General features: G+C 37.7%; 1 protein-coding gene across 4 annotated transcripts in view; it reads right to left on the bottom strand.

The window, feature by feature from the left end:
* LOC106061567 (uncharacterized) overlaps window positions 1-26,108 on the bottom strand; it is a 156,206-nt gene that overhangs the window by 61,082 nt on the left and 69,016 nt on the right. For 3 of the 4 annotated variants that reach the window (XM_056039220.1, XM_056039223.1, XM_056039222.1), the window contains exon 2: window positions 836-1,071. The gene's annotated coding sequence lies outside the window, so the exon portion shown is untranslated. Of the gene's footprint in view, window positions 1-835; window positions 1,072-24,113; window positions 24,866-26,108 lie in introns of those variants that run through there. The other variant, XM_056039221.1, reaches the window with a different exon arrangement.

Genomic DNA, 26,108 nt, shown 5'->3' with positions numbered 1-26,108 from the left:
GATTCTGAAAGAATAAATCATACGTAAGGTGTGCTAAACACTCGCGATGACATTCCCTGCTTTTTGAAATGAGAGGTATTATTAATTTTAACAAATAACTTTTTTTTTCCACTTAAAATTGAATCATTTTTTCTATCATTGTTTTATTTTGCTTTGGACATTTTTAAAAGCCACTCTCATGTTGTAGTGTTCGTGATTGAACAAAAATGACAAAACTAACTTATGTACCACAAAACACGGCCACGAATATCTCTTGTTCTAGACATGACAAATACGTTAGACACAAAACACGGCCACGAATATCTCTTGTTCTAGACATGACAAATACGTTAGACACAAACATAGATTGTATCAGTGTCCCTTAAAGAAAGAATAGAATGGTGGCCAAAATATTACGTGCCAAAACGTCCACCTGCGCCAAAACGACCACTTGCGCCAAAACGGCTGCTTCGAAACGACCGCTTGCGTCAAAAGGGCTGCGCCAAAACGACCATCGTGCCAAATCGGCTGCGCCAAAACGTCCTGCTTTGAATAATAGAAGTCCTCTTTCTATACACAAGGTTTGCCTTGACATTTTCAATAGAAAACAAATTTAATTAATGACAACTAGTAGATGAAGGAATTGGTTTAAGTTTTTAGGTTGCTTCATGTGTTGTTATCGATAATGAATAAGTGTGCAAAGCTTCAGCTTGCACTAGATTCTACACAGACAAAGTAGATATAAGCAGTACAAACTTTAACTTAATGTTTGATGTAAGATAGATGCTAAATGACAAGAAATGATTGGTGTCTGATTGGCCATTTTCTACTGTTTTGCTAATATAAGGTTACCTACCGTCAGATTATATTACTATTGCTGTGTTTTAAATCCATGAGAATATGGCCATACTGATTTACTGCTAATATTAATCCAATGTGTGTTATTGGTTGGACAGTATTCAGTATAAATCCAAAGATGCCACTACGAAAACGTTGGAAACATTGTATCCACTTGTTCACAAAATGATTATCCCCTAAAGTGTTGAAGTGAATCGATGGTCTAGAAATAACATCAGAGAATTAGTGCCGCCCCTGAAAAACAAAACAAGATAAACATTTAAGAATACATTTTTAAAAAAACAACATTATAAACGTTATAAAACAGAGAATAAATTTAAAAAAAAAACATTTGTTTATTTCAACCAGTTATCGAACTTTGACACCGTGTGGCCAACGAGCTTGTAATTATTTCTTCAGCGATATTTATCAACTGTTAAATATTATAAATAGATGAATAAGCAAACGAGTGGATTGACAAACAGACGGACGGATGGACTAAAACATTGATGGATAATGGATGGGCCAACAGATGGATGGACAAATGGATAGATGATAGATAGATGAACAAACTTACGAATATATGGACAAACGGATGGATGGCAGGAAAAAACGGATGGTCGGAAATGGATGAAAGGATAGACAAAAGGATGGATGGCAGGAAAAAACGGATGGTCGGAAATGGATGAAAGGATAGACAAATGGATGGATGGCAGGAAAAAATGGATGGTCGGAAATGGATGAAAGGATAGACAAATGGATGGATGGCAGGAAAAAATGGATGGTCGGAAATGGATGAAAGGATAGACAAACGGATGGATGGCAGGAAAAAACAGATGGTCGGAAATGGATGAAAGGATAGACAAACGGATGGATGGCAGGAAAAAACGGATGGTCGGAAATGGATGAAAGGATAGACAAACGGATGGATGGATGGATGGAAAAACGGATAACAAATGGATGGATCGATGGACATACGAATGAATGGATGGACAAATAGGTAGTCGGAAATGGAAGGATGGATGGACAAACAGATGTATAGATGGACAGATAAATGGATTCATTGCTTTTTAAAATGTCATTCGATTATTGTAGAATGTAAAATCATTACAAAATGTGTAAGTCAGAGCTAGGTCATCGTGACTTAATTCTCGGCCTGGAGAACATTTGTCTACTTCAGAAGGTATTAACTCAAAAATCTTTTTTTTTTCGCTGCAGTATTGTAAATGAGCACTTAAGGAATGACCATCAAACTATTTTATGCTATATATTAAGGTAATGATGTCTAGATGTCTTGAGGCTCTGTGTATTTACGTAATAGGAAATTAGTCTTATCTTCTGTTGCACTACAAAAGGGAGAATGTTTTTAGTGGATGAAAATCTGTGTTTAAGAGAGGTCCAACCTACGCTGTCCCATTCGGCTCCTTGAAGCTTCTAACCTGAATGTCTTAGGCCTGCATTTCATTGTCATGTCCTGAATGAGGTCGTATATCTGGGTTTCATTGTCATGTCCTGAATGAGGTCATAGGCCTGGGTTTCATTGTCATGTCCTGAATGAGGTCATAGGCCTGGGTTTCATTGTCATGTCCTGAATGAGGTCATAGGCCTGGGTTTCATTGTCATGTCCTGAATGACGTCGCAGGTCTGACGATTTTGTTTCATGGTGATGTGTCCAGTGTTGTAAATTTAAAAGTAATTTCTGGCTCAGGTCCGATGGATGGACAGCACTGGCCGTATTGATTTGAGAGGAACACATTCTGAAGTGTGATCATCAGTTGAAGAACCAATACACAAACGTGTATTTAATCAAGTCAGTTATATTAATTATGCAATAATTTTATCAGTCAATTCAATGTTAATTTTCCTTTATTCTACAGATGAAATCAATCTGGCTGGAGATCCAATGATGTTCCCCTGAGTCCTTTAACAAAGTGAAGCTGACTTTAGTCATTGAATGCAAACATTAAGGACCACTTCTTTGATATTATTCGTTTGTCATTTGCAAACACAAAGTCACATTGATTTAATTAGCAAAAATGACAACTTACTTCAATACTAGCAACTAGTTGGAACAAAATGTTGCCTCCTGGAAGAAACTGAAACTCATTTTACTGCTAGACTGTTTACTAACTGTGTGTAATGTTTATATTATTTAAGATCAGATACTGTGTAGAAAGAATAACTTCCAAATCAAAGATTCACTTGTCAGACTTGAGTACAACATGCTCATAACCTCGTTATCTATTCATTTCACGTCGTCTAAAAAAAAACATCAGGTGTGTCAAACTGTCAGATTAGATGTCAAAGACAACACATGTGTCACACTGTCATATCATGTCATCAAAACATCAAACTGTCAACTTGTATGACCAAAACAAATCCTCACAAGTTTTTAAATTTTAGAAAGCGAAAAAAAAAAGTCAAATCTAAAAGCAGCTAGAATCAATAGTTCGTGTGATGGTCTGACGTCACTGTTGCAATGAGCCGCTCTACAACAAATAGATCACCTACACCAAACTGATGCCCTTTTAAATACTGTTCTGTTAATGGCAAGACTAAAGATATCGATGTTCTGCTAAGCGTCTTCTGTGAGAGCAGTGTTAAGACACAACTTTTTTTAATGCTGCAGCTGAGTAGGACACCTGTCCTGTATGATGAGACGAGCTTAAGAAAGGACGGCATAACAGTGGCTTCTTTCAGAAACACTGTAAGACAATGTCTGGTGTTATCTGCCCCTGTCAGGCATTAGATAAAGTCACCAGTCAGCAAAAGTAGATCTTCTATAAAAGTTATCTAAAGAACTATTACAAAGATCACAGGTAACACTTTTGAGGCCTATAGTTGAGCTACTGTCGAAGACACGCCCAGTTTACGAAGATTTGAATTGAAACCAATGATTGATAAAACTAAATTTTTAAAAATTGTAACAGAAATACGTAAACTTGGTTTGTCTACGAAAGAGAAGGAGAGAATGTGATTCTTCTGCTAGTTCTAGATATGATTTAGACTATTCTATATTTTAACTGTTTTAAACTTCATGGACATGTTTCCAGTCACCCAGTCTTGTCTTCCTTGCAGATGAACTCTTCAGCCAACAAAAACTCCATTTCCATATCTCTGTCACTAAGTGCGTATAAAAGGAAGCTAAATCTATGCCATCACAATTTAGAAATTGGAGCGAATTTGGCACACAATACGTACAAGGTCTTTTTACCGTGTATCAATGCCATTTCAATAACACGCGGATGTTTCAAGTTTATCTCAGTAACCTGTTCTTTCTTTCTTTTTTTATTTTTAAGATCTGACTTATAAAAGCTTATAAGACGAGGTGACTGAGTAGTTGAGCGCTTGGGTTCGAATCTCGATGAAGACTGGGAATTTGAATTTCGGGATTTTTATGGCGAACCTGAGTGGATCCAACGCTAACGGATACCAAACTTTAGTCAAGGCGGTTGGTCATTGTGCTGCATTTTCTTCATTTTAACCTTCTTTGGCCAAAGAATTAAATGACCTTAACATCATCTGCCCCATAGATCGCAAGGTCTGAAAGGGGGGAGGGTAAACTTACTTAACTTTTATACAAACGTATACATTTTGAATCTTCAGTTTCAACCAGTGAGGAAAATGCTTTCTTAAATGCAAATAGCTTTATTGATACTTCCAGAATCCTGTAAACCGATTACACTAAAAGATTAGCTATTTATAAACATCATGAAAATCCCAAAACAATTTGTTTCCATTTATTTTAGTTTCTATGCAGGAAACTATGGATTAGAATATCTACCTTCAAGGTATTTTGATATCGCAGTATCATCATTTCCTTTCTTCCTGTTCCTACGGAACTTATGCTCTCGTTCCATTGAAATCAATCAACTGTGTCGTCCATCTGGTGCAAGTCAAACGTTCAATGGTGAAAAAAACACCAAAAGTCAGCTTTGATTTTAAAAAACCAACAACTCTAGCATACTCTGGATCTTTATTTTTCACATAGAGACCTAATTTCAACACTTTCTAATTCAAACAAAATATAATCCCAGAAATCTATGCTTATCATCTAACACACACATACACACAGGTAAACACCTTCTCTAGCTAGTCAAGATAGATATTTTTTTTTTATCTACTAATCACCGGAGGGGGGAAGGAAGCATCTCCAATAAACAGCATCCAAGGGAAGTCATTCGAGACCGCAACACAAAGGGAACTAATCGACGATTTTTTGGTTTGCGCCCCTGATCAGTAAATAGTCGGCTAGTCGTTTATTTATGGAGAACAATCCGTAGGTCTGTTTGAGGTCAAATCCCACTAGGATTTTTTCTTTTTCTTTTGCAGTCCATTGTTTTTCTATTCCCCCCTCCCCCCTGGACTTTCTGTGCTAAAAAACATCTTTAGATTTGATACAAGAAAACATATAAATCTGTCGACAACGATATTCACTCCATTGTTCATAGTCTCTCTACAACATTTTGTCCTCATTGATTTCAATTTCATTTTCTTATATTTCTCTCGATCAAACAGCCATTCTTCTATTTATCCATTTACTGGTTATACCTTATACAAAGTCATACCTAACATTGTGTATAAATACATACATTTACTTTTTATACCTTATACAAAGTCATACATAGCACTTATGTATAAATACATTTACTTTTTATCCCTTATACAAAGTCATACATAGTACTATATATAAATACATACATTTACTTTTTATACCTTATACAAAGTCATACATAGCACTATGTATAAATACATACATTTACTTTTTATACCTTATACAAAGTCATACATAGCACTATATATAAATACATAGATTTATTTTTTCTCTCTATCTTGCTCGTCCTGTAGTTCTCATTTCTTTTGTTCTCAGTCCTCCTAGTTTCATTCAGGAATATCCAATCAAAGAACACATTTTTTTAAAAGTAAATCAGTGCTTGATGTCATTACTCAAAACGTTTTCCTGTACAGCCTCAGGGGCTGTTGTCCATGTCCATCGGGCAGGATTCGGTCTTCAGAGAGACTCGCGGGTGACCCGCGTAAAATTCCGTTCAAAATCAACTGATTACAACTATCTTCATTAGCGTCACATCAGGGGAAAACCCGATGTAATCACAGAAATGTGGTGGAGAAAAATGTCCCCCGGGAAAAACAGCTTGAATGAGACTAAAGGGACACGCCACCATCTTCCTGTTTGTATCTGCTGAGAAGAATTTACACCAAATATTTAGCTGTGACTAGGATTTTAGTCAATGTATCCCCCCTTCAATAAAAGTATATAACAGAGGATTCTCTAAGGCAGTGTTTCTCAAACTATTACTAGTGGCGCCAGCCCCCGCCAGCCAACTAAACAAAAGTCGTTCACACCCCCTTTGAAAAAGACGGTATGCATTTAAATAGGGCCTACTTAAGATGATGAAAGAACGCCTATTAACTATAATATTGTTGTCAATCTAAGGCAGACAACTTAACGAAAGGAAGAAGGTAATAATAAACGAAGCATTTATTATAAGCTATCAACAAATAGTTAGACTTTCGCTATCAAGTCACAGGGAGTAATGTCTTAAGTTCTAAGAGTCCTACTTAATACCAGATCAGCAGAACAGACCACCGACACACCTCCCAGTGTCGCTCCAGGTCATCCGAACAGTTCACTATTATCACACAAGTATCACACAAGTATCACACAAGACAGAACCTAGCCCCAGACTGTTCAGACTCCCATAACTTCAGCAGGATCTACAACAGTCGTTCTTCCTGTATAATAAACATGTCTTCTACGCTACTGGTGTTTAATAGTGCTCTGATGGGCACCATCAGTGTGGCGCGGGAGCAGAGTTACAACAATATTTTCATTTTGAAAACAAAGATAATAACACAAACAAACAAAAAGTTTCTTTCTTTGTTTTTTTTTTACGATTGTCCTTTTTCGAACAATTTTTGTCGCCTTTAGTTATATTATACAAGGCTATGTATGTAGTTCTACTATGTAGGCCTATAGGCGTAGTTATATTATACAAGGCTATGTATGTAGTTCTACTATGTAGGCCTATAGGTGTAGTTTTATTATACAAGGCTATGTATGTAGTTCTACTATGTAGGCCTATAGGTGTAGTTCTATTATACAAGGCTATGTATGTAGTTCTACTATGTAGGCCTATAGGTGTAGTTATATTATACAAGGCTATGTATGTAGTTCTACTATGTAGGCCTATAGACTATAGGTGTAGTTCTATTATGTAGGCCTATGTGTGTAGTTATATTATGTAGGCCTATGTATGTAGTTATATTAGGCTACATGTGTTTTATTATATCATTTAAGTGTAATTATATTATATATGTGTATAGTTATATATCCACCCCTATACCCATATATATACACACCTACTGCCTATAAATTCCTCAGAATACCTGCTACTGAAAGGTGGGAAGGGGGGATAAAGAAAGACTCTCCAAAAAAACTTCCGAGCTGACCCCTAAAACATCTTCTGGACTAATGTTAACGCGACAAAGGTCAATGGGTTTACCATTTCTCTTGCTTCTCCTCTGGCTCATTATGTGTAAGAATGGCAGTGGAGTTGCAGAAGACAAAATTAGAAACTCCTTGAGGTTTCTCGATTAGAGACGTCTGAACTAGGTACAAGTTTTGACGTCACTTCCCAAGTCCTGCTCCCTGACGCCTACAACATATTTCTCTTCTCTGTCTCCCTCCATCCCTCCAGATCACTTTCTCTTCATACTGTCTTCCAATCTCTTCTTGAATCCTCCATCAAAACCCTCCGCCATGCCCGTCACATCACAGCAAGTGATTACGTCGGAGATCTACGTAAGATCCGGGCTATATCGACTCCAAAGGGGTGACGGATCGATACTGCCACCAGGACATTTCCAACAGTCTCCCCCCTTGTTAACATAAACTGCGACATCACCCCCCCCCCATTCCCCGCTCCTTTTTTTGTATCAATGTGTGGAAGGTTGTGGAGAGAAGACGGAGCTTGTTAGGTAGGAGAGTTGACGTGACATGGGGTAAAGGTGAAGGCAGTGTGAAGATTTTCTTATCAGAAGTAATCGAAGCTTCGTCAAGAGTTGACCTAATTTTGAACAAGACAATGTGGCACATTAAAAGGAAATATCCGGTGGTTGAAGTATCGAACTAAGACATAGGAGAATATTCAACAATCGATAAAACGACAAAAGAGAATATTCTATATGCAATTAAAAGAGACAAAAGAGAATATTCTATATGCAATTAAAAGAGACAAAAGAGAATATTCTATTTGCAATAAAGAGACAAAAGAGAATATTCTATATGCAATAAATCGACAAAAGAGAATATTCTATTTGCAATAAAGAGACAAAAGAGAATATTCTATTTGCAATAAAGAGACAAAAGAGAATATTCTATTTGCAATAAAGAGACAAAAGAGAATATTCTATATGCAATTAAAAGAGACAAAAGAGAATATTCCATATGCAATTAAAAGAGACAAAAGAGAATATTCTATATGCAATTAAAAGAGACAAAAGAGATTAAGTGTACAGTATTATGTGTATACGTTTTCTACATTTCCGTCAGATTTGAAGATTTTATCCTAGTTCTAGACCTGCTGCAAGTCTGCAGTGACCAGGGCTACGCTACCCAACCTAAAAGTGGCGTCCGAGAGGAGACGTCTATGTCTATAAGGTCCCCCTTTGGAGTGCCCAAGAATTTGGTTCACTGTACTTGGTCGAGGATTGAAAGTGAGCCCCAATAAACCTATCATGATCCACATGCCGTTCCCCAAGGGGTAATTTGGGTGGGGGGGGGGACAACCGCACGGCCACTGTGGTACACTGAAGGAATATGGAGGAGTTACCCCGGTGTGCTTCAGCCTCGCCTCTATTTCCAAGAGTCCTTCGATTCAAGAGAATGGCAATAAGGGAATGGTCTAGTGACATCCGCTTGGATCTCTCCCAGAAAGAACAAATGTTCAGACAGGTCAGGAGGGGAGCTTTCGTTGGCCTTAAGAGTCTACGCTTCAACTCTCTCGACCAATACATTGTTGTAGGTTCGAACTCGGGGCCATACCAAGTGACAAGGCAGACATTTTGAATCAGATGATTGTTTTGATTGTGTCACCAATTTAAAAAAAGGGTTAAATACCGCAGTTGGACCATTCTTAATGACTGGCCAATATTACTGATATCTGTCAAAGTGATTCATTTATCAGTATCTTGCCGACTCAGCTTTTTATATAGAAATCTAGCAATGATAATACATTTTTCAAAGGGGAAAGATATCTATCTTGCCAACTCAGCTCTAATATTTAAAATATATAATTTTAAAAGCGAAAAGAAGTCGCTTACCGTCAGCAAATAATTGACTTTATTTACCGTAGAGAATGAACTATTTACCTTTAAATTATTAGTTGCTGAGCCTCGTGGTGGTTCCATGCGTGAATGTTTAGCTATTGATCTGAAGGATCAGACACTCAAGAAGATTTGGCGTGTATATTCAGGATTGGAGCCTCTGTTAGGCATCTTTTACTATTGTTAAGTATCTTTTACTTTTGTTAAGTATCATTTACTATTGTTAAGTATCTTTTACTTTTGTTAGGTATCATTTACTATTGTTAGGTATCTTTTGTTTTTGTTAGGCTTCTTTAACTTTTTGTAGGTATCTTTTACTTTTGTTAGGTATCTTTTATTTTTATTATATTTATAAGAATGACGCGTGCAGGTATAAGAGATATTTAAATACGGCGAAAAAAAAACAACTACTAATCGCTAGCACTTTGGTGTATACGGTTTCAGAAAAAAAAGAAATGTTAATAAGATGCATTTTTTAAAAGTTATACGATAATTTCTGTGCCCTTTCTAGCACTATATATTTTTTTTAGTTTTTGTTTAGGTTCCATTAACATCGCCTCCACATTTCTCTACATCGTTTGCTCTTCTTTTTCTCTATTACAATATTTTATTGCTAAAAGTATTTGAGGCCGAGACTACAAATCAGAAGATGAATAAAGAGCAGACTATTGTGATCTATCTATCCATACTTCTATCCGTCTGTCTGTCTGTCTGTCTATCTATCTAACTATCTATCTATCTATCAGTCTGTCTATCTGTCTGTCTAACTATCTGTCTGTCTGTCTTTCTATCTATCTATCTATCTATCTATCTATCTATCTATCTATCTATCTATCTATCTATCCGTCTGTCTGTCTTTCTATCTCTCTGTCTATGTATATATCAGTGTGTCTGTCTATCTATCTATCTATCTATCTATCTATCTATCTATCTATCTATCTATCTATCTATCTATCTATTAGTTTGTCTGTCTGCCTGTCTGTGTATCTATCTATCTATCTGCCTGTCTGTCTAACTATCTATTTAACTATCGATCGATCGATCTATCTATCTATCTATCTATCTATCTATCTCTCTTTCTCTCTATATATATGTCAATTTGTCTATCTATCTATCTATCAATCTATCTATCTATCTATCTATCTATCTATCTATCTATCTATCTATCTATCTATCTATCTATCTATCTGTCAGTTTGTCTGTCTATCTATCTATCTTCCCTTTCTGTCTGTCTGTCTATCTATCTATCTGTTTGTCTGTCTCTCTATCTATCTATCTATCTATTTCTTTGTCTCTTTGTCTGTCTCTTTGTCTGTCTCTTTGTCTGTCTGTTTGTCTGTCTGTTTGTCTGTCTGTTTGTCTGTCTGTTTGTCTAAATGCCCGTCGATCTATCAAATGATGTTGTTTAGTCCTTCCTAAAACTTATCTTTATATCTACTTTTTTTCATAATTATTTTAATGAAGCAAAGAACAAAACAAAGAATGTGGTTCAGTAATCGATACTTATGTTCCCATCCAACGATTATTTCACATACTATATCCCCATCTGCTTGTCGGATGCGTTTTGTTTCAAAGCTTATGAGATGATTGCCGGATTTCTGATGTTTGTATTGCCCTCTCTATCACTCTCTCTCTGTGTATTTTCTCTTTATGTCCCCTCCTCAATCTCTCTCTCTCTCTCTCTCTTTCTTTCTCTCTCTAATTCACTAGATTTTATACCTTTCTATACTGTTAGAGATGAATCGATACTGCCCCTCAGGCCAGCACTGATAAGTAGAAGTCGATACGATACAATAGTCCATGCTGTCGTCAATCCGTTCTGATGGTCTGGAGCCACTAGCGGAGTAATCACCAAAGACTTTGGAGGGGCCGCGACAGGTCGTAACGAGTGTTAGGGGCAGTAACTTCTCTACCCAGACCCAACATCATTACCAACTTGTATTAAAATCAATATCAGTCTGGATCAAATCCCTCTTGATTATAACGAAATCTTATCTTATTATTACTGAAGGAAATTTTGTACATTCTGTATAGATCTAGAATGAAAGTCTAACTTCAATGAATTATATAACTAAACTATTGTATTAGAATTATTTTTTTAAAGTTTTCTTCAGGGAAAAGCCATTATTGATTTTGTAATGTTCGTTTGTTCATCTGTCTGTCTGTCACGTGTAGATCTAATCAAAGTAAAACCTTTATTTTCAAGATTTAATTTCGTTTTCAAACATCAAAAAAAAATCAAAGAAAATGTCAAAGTTTAACTGAGTTATACTACTTATAGTGATCAGTGCAATGAGGTGAAATGGGAGAAATGTTGGCTTAGAGACTTCTACACACACATGTAATGGAAAAATCCAACAAACGTTTCACGTGCATCTGTTGTGACTTTCAGTGAGCGTGTTTTAAAAAACAAGGTTACAAAAGACAGTTTGTGTGGAAACACAAACTCAAAATCGGCCCCCGAAGTGGTCCACCCAGGCAGGCTTCAATATTTTCAGAAAGAACATCCGAATGAAATTATATCAAAGACAAATGAGAGATAAGAATGGAGAAAGAATGTTAACAGATCTTGTGTAGTGCCCCAACGGTACAGCAGATCAAAGGATAGGTGAAAGTGAATGCAAAGTTAGATGTGAACTTGGCCTAACTAGTTCCCCTTATAGACCTTGTGGTCTATAGGGCAGATGATGTAAAGTTCATCTGTTTTTGTGGCCTACGGTTAACGAGAGTGTCATGTAGTCAGCACAACGACCAACCGCCTTTACTTTTCCCCAACTAATGACAGGTACCATTAGAGCTGGGTGGACTCAGAGGCGCCCAAAGATTCCAAAGTTGAAAATCCCAGTCTTCACCAGATTCGAACCCGGGACCCCCGGTTCGGAAGCCAAGCGCTTTACCGCTCAGCCACCGCGCCTCCCCTAACTGATGTCTTATAATTGATCTAATTGTTTTGAAAAGGCTCAATCTCTTATTCGAATCCTAAAAACTGCTTGCATAACTGATTTTAAAAATTAGATTTTTCGCTTTCAGAAAAAAAAAAGTAGCCGTTGCATCAGAACTTTGAATGGTCTAAAATATTGTGATGTCGGATTTTCAATATCTTTTCTAGTTTACGAGATCTAAACGGGACGGACGGACAGACGGACAGACATTTCACACAAAACTAATAGCGTCTTTTCCCCTTTCGGGGGCCGCTAAAAAAATATGGATATTGTATTTTGTCTACAGCTAAAGAAAGACTAAAGAAATACTACGACTCTACATACTATGCTACGAGATATTACTCGACGTGAAACAAAGATTCGAAAGTTTAAAAGCTGATTGTTGGATTGCAATGTCGGATATAACAACAGGAAGTACGAGACTCGCTGAATGAAGTTGATAGGGCCATAGAAACTCTCTGCTTATTAGTTGACGTCTGCCCTTGCTTGGCGTCGTGGTGTTTCTTAAGTGAAGTGTCCTAGTTCAAGTCTTGTGTAAGTGTTTGAATGAGGGTAACGGAAGATGCGACAACGGGCCAGGGGACACTCCCATTGGCAGTGGGAAATAACTGATCACTGGCGTAGGCACCACTGTAGCTAGCATTGTCTTATTTTAAAGACCCGGACATACAGTACAAATGAAAACATGAATAACGAAAGTAGATTTGAATGTAAGACCTTGAATTAAAGTTTAGCTTAATGTCTTATTAGGTCACGTGATCTGCCTTCACCTAAATGTAGAAATGCATCACGTGATATGTTTCACTGAGGATGGCAATCATGTGACTTTCTTGTAATAATAATGTTTTTTTTTGCTTTTTAAAAAAAAGTTGATATATATTCCCATATTGTTTTTAAGGAAATTTTTAAAAGCATAATAAATATTTGTATTTTACTCCAACCAGATGAAGAAAATAGTAAGATCGGATTTTAAAAACTTCGCTCGTTTTTTGAGGTTCAAACAAGACAGACACAAACAACGCAAACACAATGGTCTCCTTGTTCAATCGCTCGAAATAGGGAAAAAAAAAACGATCTATGTGGTCAAGTGGCACGCTGTACAATTTTTTAAAAAAAAAGTCAAATACTAAGAAAGTTTCTAGTTCTTTGTGAGTAGAATAAAAACAGAAAGTCAGACACACACACAAAGTTGATCAAACGGAAAGACAAAAGTCAAGTGACAGAAACATGAACAAGGACATAGATCTCTCGCTCTTAGTGTTTACACAGAACACCTTCAGTTCCTTCTCTTTGTAGCTTTTGTTCGTCTCTTTGTTTCTTTGTTCGTCTGCCAGATGAATTCAGTGAGACTGAAACGAAAACGTTTTCTGATCGACTGGATTCATTTCTGACCTGGTCACTGTGACGTCATAGCCATGTCAGAGCGATCAAGTATTTGGTATGTGTTCACAGCACAGCGCTCTGACGTCACTGTCTTGGGCCCGGCCAGGAAAAAAAAAAGGTGTCGTGTACGTCTGCTTCGTCAGACGAGATTTTTTTTTCTTGTAAGTTAGCTGCTGAAGGTTGAGGTCATTTAGGGGCGGGGGGGTGTAAAACCGCTGGTCACGTGACCTAAACAACTAATGGCGAACTCAATTTAAGCTCGAGTGTTCTCACCCGCATATCTTCCAGATCTATACCTTGGTGTTTAGAATGAAGGTTTCCTTGCAGTTTTCGAGTAACTTAAAAACGTTACGTTCTAACCATTTTAATACAACGATTTGACAAATGGCTGTGCCAAAATCTAAGGGAAGACGGACAAGGCGTTTGCAACAGCCTCTTATCACAACCTCCTATCACAACCTTTTCTCCAATCACAATCTCCAATCCAAATCTCCTATCATAGCATTTTATCACAATCTCTATTTACAATCTTCTGTCATAATTTCCTATCACAATCTCCAATCAAAACAGCCTACGCAATATCCTAAACAGCCTGCTATCAAAACCTTATAACAAAGCCTTCTATCAAAACCTCCTTACAAGACCTCCTACCAAAACATATTGCACAATCTACTAGCAAATCTCATATTACTATCTCGTCTTACAATCTTCTATCTCAATCTCCTGTCACAATCTCCTATCACAATCTCCTGTCACAATCTGCTATCAAAGCTTCCTATCACAATAACAGAACCTCCTATCACAATCTCCTATCACAATCTCCTATCACAATCTGCTATCAAAGCTTCCTATCACAATCTCCTATCACAATAACAGAACCTCCTATCACAATCTCATATCACAATCTCCTATCAAAATTTTCTATCACAATCATCTATCACAATCTATTTCTACAACGGAGGGAGAAGTATGGGAGAGGTGTTTCTAGAACGTCGTGTATTTCAGTCTCTAGAACGTCGTGTATTTCAGTCTCTAGAACGTCGTGTATTTCAGTCTCTAGAACGTCGTGTATTTCAGTCTCTAGAACGTCGTGTATTTCAGTCTCTAGAACGTCGTGTATTTCAGTCTCTAGAACTTCGTGTATTTCAGTCTCTAGAATGTCGTGTATTTCAGTCTCTAGAATGTCGTGTATTTCAGTCTCTAGAACGTCGTGTATTTCAGTCTCTAGAACGTCGTGTATTTCAGTCTCTAGAACGTCGTGTATTTCAGTCTCTAGAACGTCGTGTATTTCAGTCTCTAGAACGTCGTGTATTTCAGTCTCTAGAACGTCGTGTATTTCAGTCTCTAGAACGTCGTGTATCTCAGTCTCTAGAACGTCGTGTATTTCAGTTTCTAGAACCTCGTGTATTTCAGTTTCTAGAACCTCGTGTATTTCAGTCTCTAGAACGTCGTGTATCTCAGTCTCTAGAACGTCGTGTATTTCAGTCTCTAGAACGTCGTGTATTCCAGTCTCTAGAACGTCGTGTATTTCAGTCTCTAGAACGTCGTGTATTTCAGTCTCTAGAACGTCGTGTATTTCAGTCTCTAGAATGTCGTGTATTTCAGTCTCTAGAACGTCGTGTATTTAAGTCTCTAGAACGTCGTGTATTTCAGTTTCTAGAACGTCGTGTATTTCAGTCTCTAGAACGTCGTGTATTTCAGTCTCTAGAACGTCGTGTATTTCAGTCTCTAGAACGTCGTGTATTTCAGTCTCTAGAATGTCGTGTATTTCAGTCTCTAGAACGTCATGTATTTCAGTCTCTAGAATGTCGTGTATTTCAGTCTCTAGAACGTCATGTATTTCAGTCTCTAGAACGTCGTGTATTTCAGTCTCTAGAACGTCGTGTATTTCAGTCTCTAGAATGTCGTGTATTTCAGTCTCTAGAACGTCATGTATTTCAGTCTCTAGAACGTCGTGTATTTCAGTTTCTAGAACGTCGTGTATTTCAGTCTCTAGAACGTCGTGTATTTCAGTTTCTAGAACGTCGTGTATTTCAGTCTCTAGAACGTCGTGTATTTCAGTCTCTAGAACGTCGTGTATTTCAGTCTCTAGAACGTCGTGTATTTCAGTCTCTAGAACGTCGTGTATTTCAGTCTCTAGAACGTCGTGTATTTCAGTCTATAGAACGACGTGTATTTCAGTCTCTAGAATGTCGTGTATTTCAGTCTCTAGAACGTCGTGTATTTCAGTTTCTAGAACGTCGTGTATTTCAGTCTCTAGAAAGTCGTGTATTTCAGTCTATAGAACGTCGTGTATTTCAGTCTCTAGAACGTCGTGTATTTCAGTCTCTAGAATGTCGTGTATTTCAGTCTCTTGAACGTCGTGTATTTCAGTCTCTAGAACGTCGTGTATTTCAGTTTCTAGAAGGTCGTGTATTTCAGTTTCTAGAAAGTCGTGTATTTCAGTCTATAGAACGTCGTGTATTTCAGTCTCTAGAACGTCGTGTATTTCAGTCTCTAGAATGTCGTGTATTTCAGTCTCTTGAACGTCGTGTATTTCAGTCTCTAGAACGTCGTGTATTTCAGTTTCTAGAACGTCGTGTATTTCAGTCTCTAGAACGTCGTGTATTTCAGTCTCTAGAACGTCGTGTATTTCAGTTTCTAGAAGGTCGTGTATTTCAGTTTCTAGAACGTCGTGTATTTCAGTCTCTAGAACGTCGTGTATTTCAGTCTCTAGAACGTCGTGTATTTCAGTCTCTAGAACGTCGTGTATTTCAGTTTCTAGAACTTCGTGTATTTCAGTCTCTAGAATGTCGTGTATTTCAGTCTCTAGAACGTCGTGTATTTCAGTTTTTAGAACTTCGTGTATTTCAGTTTTTAGAACTTCGTGTATTTCAGTCTCTAGAACGTCGTGTATTTCAGTCTCTAGAACGTCGTGTATTTCAGTCTCTAGAACGTCGTGTATTTCAGTTTTTGGAACTTCGTGTATTTCAGTCTCTAGAACGTCGTGTATTTCAGTCTCTAGAACGTCGTGTATTTCAGTCTCTTGAACGTCGTGTATTTCAGTCTCTAGAATGTCGTGTATTTCAGTCTCTTAAACGTCGTGTATTTCAGTCTCTAGAACGTCGTGTATTTCAGACTCTAGAATGTCGTGTATTTAGGTCTCTAGAACGTCGTGTATTTCAGTCTCTAGAACGTCGTGTATTTCAGTCTCTAGAATGTCGTGTATTTCAGTCTCTAGAACGTCGTGTATTTAAGTCTCTAGAACGTCGTGTATTTCAGTTTCTAGAACGTCGTGTATTTCAGTTTCTAGAATGTCGTGTATTTCAGTCTCTAGAACGTCGTGTATTTCAGTCTCTAGAACGTCGTGTATTTCAGTCTCTAGAACGTCGTGTATTTCAGTCTCTAGAACGTCGTGTATTTCAGTCTCTAGAATGTCGTGTATTTCAGTCTCTAGAACGTCATGTATTTCAGTCTCTAGAACGTCGTGTATTTCAGTTTCTAGAACGTCGTGTATTTCAGTTTCTAGAACGTCGTGTATTTCAGTCTCTAGAACGTCGTGTATTTCAGTCTCTACAACGTCGTGTATTTCAGTCTCTAGAACGTCGTGTATTTCAGTTTCTAGAACGTCGTGTATTTCAGTTTCTAGAACGTCGTGTATTTCAGTTTCTAGAACGTCGTGTATTTCAGTTTCTAGAACGTCGTGTATTTCAGTCTCTAGAACGTCGTGTATTTCAGTCTCTAGAACGTCGTGTATTTCAGTCTCTAGAACGTCGTGTATTTCAGTCTATAAAACGACGTGTATTTCAGTCTCTAGAATGTCGTGTATTTCAGTCTCTAGAACGTCGTGTATTTCAGTTTCTAGAACGTCGTGTATTTCAGTCTCTAGAAAGTCGTGTATTTCAGTCTATAGAACGTCGTGTATTTCAGTCTCTAGAACGTCGTGTATTTCAGTCTCTAGAATGTCGTGTATTTCAGTCTCTTGAACGTCGTGTATTTCAGTCTCTAGAACGTCGTGTATTTCAGTTTCTAGAAGGTCGTGTATTTCAGTTTCTAGAAAGTCGTGTATTTCAGTCTATAGAACGTCGTGTATTTCAGTCTCTAGAATGTCGTGTATTTCAGTCTCTTGAACGTCGTGTATTTCAGTCTCTAGAACGTCGTGTATTTCAGTTTCTAGAAGGTCGTGTATTTCAGTTTCTAGAACGTCGTGTATTTCAGTCTCTAGAACGTCGTGTATTTCAGTCTCTAGAATGTCGTGTATTTCAGTTTTTAGAACTTCGTGTATTTCAGTTTTTAGAACTTCGTGTATTTCAGTCTCTAGAACGTCGTGTATTTCAGTCTCTAGAACGTCGTGTATTTCAGTTTCTAGAATGTCGTGTATTTCAGTCTCTAGAACGTCGTGTATTTCAGTCTCTAGAACGTCGTGTATTTCAGTCTCTAGAATGTCGTGTATTTCAGTCTCTAGAACGTCGTGTATTTCAGTCTCTAGAACGTCGTGTATTTCAGTCTCTAGAATGTCGTGTATTTCAGTCTCTAGAATGTCGTGTATTTCAGTCTCTAGAATGTCGTGTATTTCAGTCTCTAGAACGTCGTGTATTTCAGTCTCTAGAACGTCGTGTATTTCAGTCTCTAGAATGTCGTGTATTTCAGTCTCTAGAACGTCGTGTATTTCAGTCTCTAGAACGTCGTGTATTTCAGTCTCTAGAATGTCGTGTATTTCAGTCTCTAGAATGTCGTGTATTTCAGTCTCTAGAACGTCGTGTATTTCAGTCTCTAGAACGTCGTGTATTTCAGTCTCTAGAATGTCGTGTATTTCAGTCTCTAGAATGTCGTGTATTTCAGTCTCTAGAACGTCGTGTATTTCAGTCTCTAGAACGTCGTGTATTTCAGTCTCTAGAACGTCGTGTATCTCAGTCTCTAGAACGTCGTGTATTTCAGTTTCTAGAACGTCGTGTATTTCAGTCTCTAGAACGTCGTGTATTTCAGTTTCTAGAACGTCGTGTATTTCAGTCTCTAGAACGTCGTGTATTTCAGTCTCTAGAATGTCGTGTATTTCAGTTTCTAGAAGGTCGTGTATTTCAGTTTCTAGAACGTCGTGTATTTCAGTCTCTAGAACGTCGTGTATTTCAGTCTCTAGAACGTCGTGTATTTCAGTTTCTAGAACGTCGTGTATTTCAGTTTCTAGAACGTCGTGTATTTCAGTCTCTAGAACGTCGTGTATTTCAGTTTCTAGAACGTCGTGTATTTCAGTCTCTAGAACGTCGTGTATTTCAGTCTCTAGAACGTCGTGTATTTCAGTCTCTAGAATGTCGTGTATTTCAGTCTCTAGAACGTCGTGTATTTCAGTCTCTAGAACGTCGTGTATTTCAGTCTCTAGAACGTCGTGTATTTCAGTTTCTAGAACGTCGTGTATTTCAGTCTCTAGAACGTCGTGTATTTCAGTCTCTAGAACGTCGTGTATTTCAGTCACAAAGAAACAAAATCTGCAATTTTAAAAAAATCTTTTTATGAGTGTTATTTCTGTTATATTTATTTATTTATTATTTTATTCAGAGTCATTTTAATATATACTTGTTTAAAAATCAAAACTTTTTCTGTATAAACTAAATTGATTAATTAACACTAAACAAATTAACAATACATTTGTTGACATCGACAATGAAAACATTTGTGCTAAGTTTCAACTTGATCCGTTAAATGAAAGTGGCAAAAATGACGTGTAAAAAAAATGTCCAGAAAGACCAAGTGATAAGCTTTGTAACAAATATGTTTTCCAGTCATTGAATAGTACAGTGGTAATTCCCATCCAATGGAACAAAAACAGTTTATGATGACAGTTAGAGTCACGGGTAGTATTTAAAAAACACAACGTTCCTTCGTAAATGCTCATATGTCCAGGGAGTTTACAAAAAGTAAGTCTGACTCTCCGGTTTAGAAGACCAAATTGCTAGGGAAAGAAAAATTTAAAAATTGGAAAGTGAGAGAGCGTAGGCCTAGATGTGTGACAGTATATTTGAGAGAGAGAGAGACAGAGAGTTAGAGAGACAGAGAGAGAAAGAGATACAGTTTAATTGCTTCGAAAATCTATATTTTTTTTATAATGAATACTCTGATGAAAACCTTCAAATTTGTGAATAATTAGTTAATAATAATGGCAATTATAAAGATATAAAACGAATCCCAAATTTTACTAAAGATTTTTTTTTTCTTTTCAGCAAGGATGTTTCTCTTTTAGATCTCAGAGTGACCGAGACATGGACTTCTACTACGCGATTCCAAAACATGACCATACGGAGTGGAGGGGGGGGGATTGAAACATTGGACCATCACAGAGAAGTTACAAGAAGCTGATGCCCCCCCCCCCCCCCGAAAAAAACAAGTGCAGGTAGGCAGTAGTTAATTGCCTAACTTTTAACTACTAAAAATTAATAATATACGTTAAAAGACAACAAAAGTAATAACTTTTTCAAAAAGGTGCCGGTACGCAGTACCGGTGCGTTCCGTCACAAATATAGTTCCATTTAAAAAAAAAAAGTGCCGGTACTCAATGATGGATTGCCCAACTTTTAACTACAAATAAATTTATAATAAACGTTAAAATACAAGAAAAGTAATAATATCTCCCCACATTTAAAAAGATGCCGATACCGTTGCGTATGGTCATATAATGTTAGAAACGAACGAGTATTCATTCTCTGGCACTGGCAGGGTCGAGTTTCGTTATAGAGAAACAAAGTTCATTGTAGTCCTTTTAGCAGTTTCCACTGAGGAATTTTCTGGTGATGTGGCAGGTCTGCTGCAGTACCGCCCTCTGACTGGCAACGAGAATCTTCCTAGGCTACACTCATAGTAGTTTGCTTTTATTTTATATTGAAGATAGTGATTTTTAGCTTCAAACCTTGCTGGAGGGGAGATTTAAACTCAAAACCCTCTGGAGGGGTATTTAACTTAAAGCCCTCTGGAGGACTCAAAATCCCCTGGAGGGGGATTTTAAACTCGACCCACATCCCCTTCGCTGCGATGGTTTAACATTTAAAATCACACCTAAAATTGACAAAATCAAATTAAAAAATCAGTCACAAAATCCTCCCCCGGGGGAGGGGGGTTTCCTTTCGGGGGGGGGGGGCGGGGAGTCATTCCTTTGCTCACTATTATGAAAAAGTCTGATATCTCATACATTGTATCTAGTACAAAACATTGGTAGAAGTCGAATTGGTTTAATAAAGCAACATAGCATACAAAAACTATTGTAGACTACTTGTTATTCCTAGATAATACAATTCTTCCCTTTTCCCTATAGGAGAAAAGAAAATTGTTCATTTTAATTATAAAAACTGAAGATTATCAGCCAGTGAAAGAAAATGTGAAAACTGGAAGTCATTTCCTGTTCAGTAAGTAGAGTTTTTTGTTTTTTTTCTGGTTCATGTGTAAATATTTAGATAAGAAAAGAGAAGAGCTGGAAAGTGCGTGTTTATTAGAAGAGGAGAGGTAGATGGAGAGACGTGGGAGGGGAAAACCAGAGCAAGAGAGAGGAGATCTTTCAAGAATAAAAGTTAAAACTTTAAAAATCTATAATACAAGATAAATAAAACAAAAAAACATCCTAAATAGATCTATGTTGTGAAAATGTATTCTGAAAAAGAATTATGTGTCGTCCAAGTTGTCTCCTTTCCTTTCTCTCTTTCATTACACACACATCCAAGTGGCAGTGCTAACACTTTCAAGTGCTCATAAAACACAGCTTGCTATTATAATAAGGCTTGTCTTCGAGTCCGAAGATTAATGAGGAATGCTGTATTTCCCGTGGCTACGCATCCCCGGCTGTGACCTACATATTTTGCCACACCCAGAGCAAGCATAACATTGTCCGCCGGTGGTCGATTAAGATTTTCTTTTCTCCGTATGTGTCTGTCCTCGGCAGCGGATTTTCTTTTGGTCCCAAATGTGTATCCCGCGGCCTTTGTGAGTGACCTCCAGCTGTCTCGTTCTTAGGCCGCATGCAACCAGGTGCTCTCGTCTATGTCAGCTAATGCAAGTTGGCGCCTAAGCTGGTCTTTAAAGCGTTTCCGTGGGGCACCTCTGTTTAAACCACCTTTTAACTCACCAAAAAAGGCTGCCTTTGGCATACGTTCGTCCTTCATACTGGATACGTGCCCTGCCCAGCGTAACTGTCGAACCATAAAAAATCCCTCTATATTTTTGTCCGTACCGCCGTTCGCTAGGACATCGCTTTTTGTAGTGCGGTCTTGCCACCGTATGTCCATGATGGAACGCGAGCATCTTTGGTGAAAGCGCTCAGGTAGTCTTAGTTGCTTTCTGTATAATACCCATGTCTCATAGAGTCATAGAGCACACAATAATAGTTCATCTTGGAATGAATTACATTTTTATGTGTCGTTCATCCAATCGAGGAACTAGAATGTCTAACATCCAATCTTAGTCTCAGAATTCAAAATAGTGTCTGTTTTACATCCCAGTGTAGCCTCACAACCGTCTGATTTGTCTAGAATCTGTCTTTTAGTCCTTTTGTAGCCTCACAACCGTCTGATTTGTCTAGAGTCTGTCTTTTAGTCCTTTGTAGCCTCATAACCGTCTGTCTAGGCTAGAGTATTTCTTTTAGTCCCTTTGTAGCCTCACAACCGTCTGTCTAGGTTAGAATCTGTCTTTTAGTCCTTTGTAGCCTCACAACCGTCTGTCTAGGCTAGAGTATGTCTTTTAGTCCCTTTGTAGCCTCACAACCGTCTGTCTAGGCTAGAGTCTGTCTTTTAGTCCCTTTGTAGCCTCACAACCGTCTGTCTAGGCTAGAGTATGTCTTTTAGTCCCTTTGTAGCCTCACAACCGTCTGTCTAGGCTAGAGTATGTCTTTTAGTCCCTTTGTAGCCTCACAACCGTCTGTCTAGGCCAGAGTATGTCTTTTAGTCCCTTTGTAGCCTCACAACCGTCTGTCTAGGTTAGAGTATGTCTTTTAGTCCCTTTGTAGCCTCACAACCGTCTGTCTAGGCTAGAGTATGTCTTTTAGTCCCTTTGTAGCCTCACAACCGTCTGTTTTCCTATTTCTCAACAAGTCTCTGACTTATCTACAAGTCTCTGTTTCTCCACAAGTCTCTGTTTCTCCACAAGTCTCTGTTTCTCCACAAGTCTCTGTATCTCCACAAGTCTCTGTTTCTCCACAAGTCTCTGTTTCTCCACACTTTTGTTTTTCTCTTTTTCTCTGTCATTTTCTCTTTTTCTCTCTTTTTTTTTTCATTTCGTCCATTTCACTATTTTCACTCTCATTTTTAAATATCTCTCTCTCTTTCTCTTTCTCTCTCTCTCTCTCTCTGTCACATGCTCTATCTTTCTCACACTTTCCAGATCTTAGACGTATTATCCTAAACTAGATTCTGTACTTTATTACTAGTCAGCTGCATTCTAATCTTTTTATTTCTCTCTCTCTCTCTCTCTCTCTCTCTCTCTTACTTCTTATGCTTTTTCTTTCTCTTGTTCTCGTTTATAATCTTTTCTTTTTACAAATTATTTCTGAACAGACGTTTCATTTTACAAAACCCAATACCAAGAACGATAAAGCCAATATCTTGAACAAGCCTTAACACAGAGAGATGAAGAGATAGAGAGAGAGAGAGAGTGGAAAGAGAGATAAAGGGCAATGAAAGTACAATGAAAATCGAGGTATAGTTATAGGAAATAAAAGATTGAGAGATATAGATAGATAGATAGATAGATAGATAGATAGATAGATAGATAGATAGATAATAGATAGATAGATAATAGATAGATAATAGATAGATAGATAGATAGATAGATAGATAGATAGATAGATAGATAGATAGATAGATAGATAGATAGATAGATAATAGATAGATAGATAATAGATAGATAATAGATAGATAGATAGATAGATAGATAGATAGATAGATAGATAGATAGATAGATAGATAGATAGATAGACAGACAGACAGACAGACAGATAGATAGATAGATAGATAGATAGATAGATAGATAGATAGATAGATAGATAGATAGATAGATAGATAGATAGATAGATACAGACAGACAGACAGACGGATAGATAGATAGATAGATAGATAGATAGATAGATAGATAGATAGATAGATAGATAGATAGATAGATAGATAGATAGATAGATAAATAGATAGATAGATAGATAGATAGATAGATAGATCTTGATCTTGATATTGTACTAAGTAAAGAATGAATAAAATGCAAAGACGAATTTATTTTTTAGCTTAAAATCTTAATTTTAACTAATTATCACTATCCCTAACCAGACTGGGCCCGCGCAATTCGTTTCGCATATGGCCCCGCAATTGTTAGGACAGGCCCTGTATATTCTACTTAAGATGTTTCACTGTGTTGGTTGATGGAATGTACACTTAAGTTTATTTTAAATATCATTTTATTTCTTAAGTAATATTTAACTGTATGTGTAAATCTAGCTAATGTATTTGATTCCTTGTATAATAGCTAATTGTTAGTCAAAGTGGCAATGATCGCACCGATACAGATTCAAACGTACACACATGTTCTAATTGCATAAATCACTGCATAATGTTTAGATGTATTGTTTTTCCTAACACAAATTAAGATCAAAATATGTATTTAAGATTTAAATGAAAATATATTTACCATCTTTTGGTTTCCCTCCAGTGAAAAAAGGAAACATATTATATATATGTCCATAGAACTAACATGCCCAGAGAACTAACATGTCCATAGAATTAACATGTCCAGAGAACTAACATGTCCAGAGAACTAACATGTCCAGAGAACTAACATGTCCAGAGAACTAACATATCCAAGTGGATGGTCCAGAAAGACTGCTGACACCGATCGCGACGAAGAAAACTTGAAAGAAGAGGAAGAGAAACACTTCCTTGAAGACGATGAGAGAGAATGTCGCTTTTCTCTAGACAACACGTGGAGGGAGGAAGACGAGGAGGGAGGAAGACGAGGAAGGAGGGGGGAGCGGGAGGCGCCGCACAAAATCTGTCCATCGATCCAAACAGCGTTCACGCTCATGTTATGTTGTTGTCTGCTGGACCGCTCACGGCCGAAGGTAGAAGAAAAGGCAGGGAGGTAGGGAGATGAGAAAGGAGGAGATGTGAGGTGGGAGGAATGAAAAGACAGTAACTGGAAGATTGGAATGGAGAGAATGAAAAGAGGGAGGGTCCGGTCACTCCTACAATGTATTTGCACTCAAGAAACCAAAAGCCAAAAAAAAAAAATTCAAACTTGACGTGTGATGGTGAAGCTGATAAGGGATTTGGGGGGGGGGGGTGTAAAGCGATGGTAATGAAAGTGAATTTCAAGGAGTGATTATATTACCAGCAGGGGGAGATTACAGAGTTGGGTACGTAAAGTAAGGGGAGTTAACGAAGGTTTTTTATACTAAAGTTGAACGGAGTTGAGGACATTGAAGATAGATCCTAGTTCCAAAGATACAAATAAGTGGTAAGACAAACAGGTTCTTATGTTGAGTGTGAGCAGATGTCAGAGTTTCAGAACTGAATTTATCCAAACGATGTTAAGACGTCTTCCTTTTAAGTTCAAGCAGTTGGCAGATCTAGATCAGAAGATCATTTCTCTAGAGTTAGATACTAAAATAGATAGTGGTCTATCTGCAGTTGGCAGATCTAGATCAGAAGATCATTTCTCTAGAGTTAGATACTAAAATAGATAGTGGTCTATCTGCAGTGTCAAATGAAGTCTACAGCTCCAGCAAGTATGACAATTGGCTATTTTGCCGATGCTTTGTTTTACATATTTCTAGGATGTTCCTTCAGATTTGAAGATAATTACATACTAGCCCAAACCTCCCGCAGGATGGCGAGGGATGGCAGCTAAAGGAATTCGTGCCCTGGACCATTGTGACTATCGAACGATAGTCCAAAGCGCATACCACAGTCATCCATTCAATTCACAGCGCCTTATGATTGTTTTGAGTCTCGTCAATCAGTCACATTGCATTATACTATTGACCTCTACATCTACCAGAATAGATCTGACTAATGAGACTCAATGAGTCTATAGTTCATTATTACCAGTGCCGGTACTCAGTGATGGATTGCCTAACTTTAAACCACTAATAAATTAATAATAAACGTTAAAATACAAGAAAAGTCATATTTTTTCCTCTATTGAAAAAGGTGCCGGTACGCTGTACCAGTGCGTACCCTCACTAAAAAAGCATTGATTATTACATTTTACCTCTCACCTAACTGTGCAGTTACTCTGGTCTAGACTACTATGTCCAGCACGGTCTACTTTGCTCTAGACTGCTGACCTAAATGTCCAGAACTGTCTACCTTGTTCTTGACTACTGACCTAAATGTCCAGTTTGGTCCACTTTCCTCTAGACTACTGACCTAGATGTCCAGTTCGGTCCACTTTGCTCTAGACTACTGACCTAAATGTCCAGTTCGGTCCACTTTGCTCTAGACTACTGACCTAAATGTCCAGTTCGGTCCACTTTGCCCTAGACTACTGACCTAAATGTCCAGCACGGTCTACTTTGCTCTAGACTACTGACCTAAATGTCCAGCACTGTCTACTTTGTTCTAGACAACTGACCTAAATGTCCAGCAAGCTCTACTTTGTTCTAGACTACTGACCTAAATGTCC

Source organism: Biomphalaria glabrata, chromosome 8 (genome assembly GCF_947242115.1).
Source record: "Biomphalaria glabrata chromosome 8, xgBioGlab47.1, whole genome shotgun sequence".
Taxonomy (NCBI): Eukaryota; Metazoa; Mollusca; class Gastropoda; family Planorbidae; genus Biomphalaria; species Biomphalaria glabrata.
This window is presented reverse-complemented; position numbering and strand designations above follow the sequence as displayed.